At 39.7% G+C, this 6,709-nt stretch overlaps 1 protein-coding gene across 6 annotated transcripts in view; it reads right to left on the reverse strand.

The window, feature by feature from the left end:
- Nucleotides 1-6,709, reverse strand: part of greb1l (GREB1 like retinoic acid receptor coactivator) — a 48,135-nt gene that overhangs the window by 41,038 nt on the left and 388 nt on the right. The window lies entirely within an intron of this gene.

Genomic DNA, 6,709 nt, shown 5'->3' on the forward strand with positions numbered 1-6,709 from the left:
TTTATGTGGAGTGAATAAATAAAGTATATTTATGGTGGCCCTTAGAGACAAAGCACGTACAAACTCCTAAGCGTGTACAAACTTCAAAACGCGTAAAAACTCCAAAAACGCGTAAAAACTCAGACGCACTTACAAACCCCGAAGCATGTACAAACTCCAAAACATGTAAAAACTCAGAAGCACGTACAAATTCCAAAACACGTAAAAACTCAGAAGCACGTACAAACTCAGAATCACGTACAAAAGACAACAGAAGTGCTCCAGGATGCTAGGGCGCAGTGTTGAGCTTTTGTTACCTAGTGGCTACACAAGCCAGGAAGTATCAACAACCGGATTTGGTGTGTGGTAGTAACAGGTACAAGAACTTTTTTTTTTTAATTATTTGAATAAATATGAGTGCTTGTCTATAAATACACAATCAATACACACATGCTTTCAATTGTGTAATTTAAGTGATCTGAGTAGCTGTTTTGGAAGTTTAGTTAATGCTAGAAATGTGTTTTGGAGTTTGTACGTGCTTTTTGGAGTTTGTATATGCTTTAGAGTTTGTACGTGCTTTGTCTCTAGGGGCCATATATAAACATATATAAATAAAACCACTTTTTTTACATTAGAAATTCCTTTTCTGCATAATTTTATATTATTGTTAATGATAAATTAATTAAAGCAACAAAACAACCTGAAGAGCCGGTTCGGAGCCGAAAGAGCCGGCTCTTTTTAGTGAGCCGAGCCGAAAGAGCCGGATCTCTAAAAAGAGCCGGAAATCCCATCACTAACCTCTACATTTTACATGTCCTACATTCTTGACTATAAGTTCCTTTCATCCATCCCAAAAAGCCAGATCACTCTAGGACTGAGAGAGAGGGAAAAAAAGGGGACCTTCTTTCAGCTCAGAGGAATTTCATCCTTACATCGTTTCCGTTTCCCCTTTGCTCCTGAGCAGGCCGTAAACACTGAGGTGTGAAGCAGACTCTCACCCAGAAGCACAAATTCATGGTCGGCTGAGGGGATAACGTTAAACAGTTAATTATCTGCATTTTATTTAAGGGGTGAGTTAAATTAAGTTCAGCCTAAGGCTATGTCCACACTAGTGTTTTTAGTCGTTGTCAGAGTTGTGTGTCCACATTGAAACGGCCGAAAACGTTCCAGTACTGTGCATGCGCAAAAGCGAATGAGAATTAAAGAACTTGAACAAAAGCTATCTGGAGCATGTACAAACTGATATTAATCTTTTTTAGGGCTGTCAAAATTGAGAGCAATCAAAACAACTGCTGTATAATGCACTCCACTATCTTTGTTTAATTGGTCACATGACTGCATCACATGACTAAAATGCGTCATCGTTTTAGAAAGTCTGCGTTTTCAAGTGTCCACACTGCGACGGGACATATCCGTTTTGAATGTTTGTATGTTTTCGAGAGCGTTTTCAAAACGCTGCGTGTTTCCCTGGGGAAAAGGCCGTCTCAGTGTGGACGGGAGGCCAAAACGGAGAGAAAACGATGCGTTTTCAAAGAGAAACGCCTACGTCCACACGTACACGGGTATTTTTGAAAACGGAGATTTTCCGTTTTCGTTTTAAAAATAATCCCATCCACACGTAAAGGCAGAAATGAAGGAAAACGCTGCTAGGAACATGCCAAAGCAACAGGTGGATATATTCCTAACCGTGCAGAAATGTTGGCCAATCAGAAATCTCGAAGCCTCGGTGGGAAAAAGTAACAAAGCTGGGGCATAGAAGCTAGTGATGTGCGATATCACTGATTTCCTTTCCGATTCGGTACCAAGTAAAATTCAGGGTGGTATCGGCGATACTGATCCGATATCGATACTCTGTACAAAAACTTAATGTTTCATTGCATTTCATAATACAATATATAATTGTATTATGTAATTGTAATAATAACATAACCATATTGCTTCATAATGATTAGAGGACATCAGACAACTTGTTTTTATTGCTTAATAATGCAGAATAATCATATAGAAATAAAAAAAACTGACGTTGTGCGCTATTTGAGCATGTTGCCTGCCTGCAGCACTAAAGGACTCTGCGAGAGACGTCTGTTTCGCCCTAGCAGCACCTGTCCCTGTCCTCGTCTTCAGTTCGCCTCAACATAAGCTTATCATATTCTGTGATGTGATTTACTCCGAGGTGTTTGACGAGGTCAGTGGTGTTGCCACAACAACGTGTCCACACAGGACTCTGTTTGCGCTCAGCCATTGTTGTGAGTGCGCACGCCAGGGGCTGCCACACATTTATACAGCCGTATTCCGCTTATGACTATGAAAGGCGTAAGAGGAAGTAGTTCCTTCCAAATTAGACGAATTGTATAGTTTCTTTCCACTGCGTTCATTTTAATGGAAAAACTACAAATTTACCCCAGAGTACTAAAATATTGATATTATAATATGAGAATCGATTCTAGAACATAAATTGCTGGTATCGGAAGAATCGATATTTCAGTATCGATCCGCACACCACTAATAGAAGCAGAACCAAGTCGTATGTGTGGAGGGACAGTAATTGTGTGTGTATATGTAAGCATTTAAACGCTGCAGAGAGTAAAATTAACAGTAATAGTATTGTAGAAATCAATTTCACCGAAACAATAACGTGGCGCACAGTGTGACATCAAAAAATGCGCACACCTTTGACGCTGCGTTTTCTCCATTTTTCTCGTCCACACATAAATGCAAAAACTGAGTTTTCAAAAATATCCACCCTGGCCAGAGTTTTAAAAAAATCTCCGTTTTCAGTGACCAAAAACGCCGTTCACGTGTGGACGAAAGGTACAAACGCATAGAAAAACCTGCATTTTCAAAAATACCCGGGTACATGTGGACGTAGCTTAAGTTTTAAATTAAATTGCTCTGGATTTTGATGCCCACTTAATTTTTTGTTCATCAAACCTTATAGTGTGCTACTGAATACGTACGACCCTCCTTTGCCATAAAATCCCAGGTTTGGCTCTAAATAAGTACTATGTACTAATTTCTGTTTACGTGTATGTACTGTAGTGACAATGGTTGGTAAAGAGAGAAGAAATGTGTACTGAAGTAAATAAAAAAACAGATATAATTGCTCAGTTTCCTGCAGGTGAAACTAAGACATAACAGCTGATGGTGGAGGGCTTAGAGGAGGAAGCCCTCCCCCGGTAGCGGGATCAATGCACATAAATGGAAGAGGTCACAGACCTTTGACATCTCCTTTCAGCCGGGGGAGGGGCACAGGCCTTTGTGAAATTGGCTTTAATGATCCAGTTGTCAGGCGTGTCATACACCAGCATACAGTACATACAGTTTCAATTTACAATTTTAGGTCTTTCCTCTTCACACTCAGGTTTTACACATTTAACTAATCCAACAGCAACAAGTGTCAGGTTTGGATAAAGAAAAGTAATATTCTGTCTGCATCCAGCTGCCTTGTTTCTAGCTTCATCACTCCCACTTCTTTTTTCACCCTTTTCTCCCATCTCTTCCCCTCTGGAGGCTCACCAGCTCTTCTCAAACCTTATTTGTGCTTCTCCTCTTCTTCCTTTCATGATGCATTTTTCAAGAGACAATCATTAAAAAGGAAACATGGAGGACCACTTTCTACAGTGTTTGCTGTTTCCATGGTTCTGCAGAGATGATATTGAAAAATTAAAATTAGCAAGATGCCAAATATTAAATATTCACTCGGATGAATGAGAGCTTCAAAACACACGGTGAACTGTTCTTTCTGCTGCTTTTTAAGTGAATAGAATGGGAGACAGATGTGATTCTCTGCAGAAGAAAGAAAAACATACAGCCCTTACGTGGCCCCTGTAGTCTGAATATTTGCTTTCATTTATTTAGACTCACAACATTACAAGTGAACACAGTGTTCCTGGCATTCTTGGCCCCCAATAAAAATAAACACAAAGACAGGTTAAAGGTTTACGAGCATCCATGTGGAACACGTTTGGCTTCGCACATCATGGCTGAGGTGCTCTTTGAATTTTTATGTTTTGCTGAAAAGGGCCAGTTAATCTTTGATATACAGTGACACGGTAAGGTTAGCTAGTCACATCAGAAACAGTTACTGCTAAAAAGCACTAAAGAGATCTCATTAGGAATCAGAAAACATCTTCTTCTCCTGAAAGTGAACCTCGATTTATCTGTAATTTATTTGCATTTACCAACAAGTATTTTTTTTGTAGGAGATCTGACCTCTGTTTGCAAGAAGTGGGACGTAATGCTTCTTTACGAGGGAGGGATGGAAATTTACTGCATTTCCAGCTTGTAGTCACACTACAGAACAACATATGTGAGACAAATGCATTAAATTGAATTTTTCTTTAATTAAAAAAGCTACAAAATACATATAAAACAATATCAATTAGCTTGAACCTCAAACAACGGCAACAGTTAAGCTGCCGAGATATTAATGCAGATGCAGTAATAATTTCAATAATACAAATAAATGTAAAAACACACATTTTATATACTGAATATTTTAACTTTTCATATTTTTAGGATGTTCTGCTGACAAAATTTACACACTTTTGTTTAAGTAAGCAAGTCAAATTTTAGTGCTTACTTTTTCTTGCTGTGGCACTGATGGAAACACTGATATTTTAATGAACTATGTTTTTGATGACAGAACAGGTTTTGGTGACACAATCGTATTGACAACACGGGATATGAGGATAAAACCTGAATAGAGGGTCATGACTCCTGCCTCAGCAATTTGATGAATGGCGCCTATATTGAGGACCACCTGTTTTCTGGGGCTTGTCACACTGCAGCCGAAGAAGTGTGAAAACAATAGTGCTGATCTCTTTAGTTGGGATTTTGTCCCTCGTGCCATCTGCACTCGTGATCAGAAAAGGGCACATTCACTGAAAAGTACTTCAGAAAGGATCAACAGAAACATCTGCTGGTTACCCCCGGAGGTGTTTTTGTGATCTCAAAACTGGTATCATGGATGATCTGATTTAGTTTCATTGATCGGTATATAAAATTTGCTTGAAGCCACCATGGAATCTGAATCCACTGTGTTACTGATTAAATGGATAGTCAGTCGGTTTGAATCTTTTTGTTATGACAGTGAATACAACCCTCAGTGATCTGACAGAGCCCGGTTTATCATAACAGCAAATGAACACAAATCTTCTTTGTGAAGGAAAAAAAGAGAAAGGCACAAGGCCAACTGAGTAAACAACACGACATGAACACCAAAAGCAGAGCCCCAAAAATTACAGTGAGAGAATAATAACAGGAAAATAAATCAATCTGTTACCCTGGTGACAATTGCCTGAGCACGAATGGATGTGACATAGTCATTTATCCACAACCTGGTTAATTTTTTTTTTTTCACAAGCGAAATGTCATGCTGCATTTTTGGAAAACCTCTTTGCCTCATAACAGGTTTCCAACACAATAAAACAATGGATGAGAAGATGGGGAAGAAAAGGAAGGTAGACCAGCATCGTAAGGAAAGAAAAGGTCGGATAATGCTCCGCCCAAATAAGATGTGTTATTATTTTAAATAGGACATCGTTTGAAGGCAAACAGAAATGAGGTGCATCTTACTTAATTTGTAGTTTTGAACGATCCAATGTGCATGGTTTTATGAAAAAGGGAGGGAACCTTCAGGTGTTTAATGAAACAACAGCTTAGAATTTTTTAAAGCTTTACTTGAGACTGCAGATTAAAAAGTTAAGATGCAAAAGTCACTGAAAGCAAGCCAGTCAGAGCCTTCACAAAGCAACATGAGAAAGAGATATCTCCTTCAAGGCTAAAGAGAGAGACCTGTCCTAGTGCACGAATGCTGTCATGGGGCCTTAGTTATCTCCACCAAGATTAAGTCCCAATTGTTCACCAGGAACAAAGGCAGCCAGTGAGGAAACCAGCCCCCCAAGGGCCAGATGGTCAGCGCTCAGAACCCCCCTGACCCCTCCATTCCTTGTCCTCTTTGACAGGGCTGCGCGTGCTCCACGCAAGACAGGCCACCCAGCTAATTGACAAATGAATGATTACTCATGTGATACTGTACTCATGTAAAGTTCCTGCTGTGAAGCAGTAAAAAATAAGCAGAACGTCTACTGTAAGCACCCCCGTGCATCTGGTACAGTGCCAAATGTGCTGTGGATGGAAGAATGTTGTAATATGCACAGGCTCCAAATAAACCTGCTGCTCACTCTTATCTGATATGACTTTATCTAAGCTGTTGAAGCTTGTTTCAACACCAAGCCTTAGGCAACTGTTACAGTATTCAGCAGACACACAAGTATTAGTGACCTGGCTCCAGGCATAGTCGGCATGGCTTTCCTAACAATGAATAATTACCAACAAGTACTGAAGCAATCACAGTGGATAAATGGACTGATTGCTAAAATGATCATGTTAAAGCTTGGCTGCACTCTCTCTCACACATCTTCTGGGGACATCTAATTGACATAATGCTTACCCTAGCCCCTTACCCCAATCCTAACTATGAAAAATGAGTGCCTAACCATATCCTTTACCCTAAACCTAACTATAACCCAATTGTAACCCCTAAAACCTCTCAAAAAAACAAACAAACAAAAACACAACAACCTTCCAACCTGTGAGGACAAGGATTATGGTCCAAGGGCTGTTGTTCCCCACAAGTATAGCAAACTTCCAATTTTTGGTGCCCACAAAGATATAAACACACACACACACACACACACACACACACACACACACACACACACACACA

Source organism: Pundamilia nyererei, unplaced genomic scaffold (genome assembly GCF_000239375.1).
Source record: "Pundamilia nyererei isolate P.nyererei 1_Seehausen unplaced genomic scaffold, PunNye1.0 scaffold00121, whole genome shotgun sequence".
Classification (NCBI taxonomy): domain Eukaryota; kingdom Metazoa; phylum Chordata; class Actinopteri; order Cichliformes; family Cichlidae; genus Pundamilia; species Pundamilia nyererei.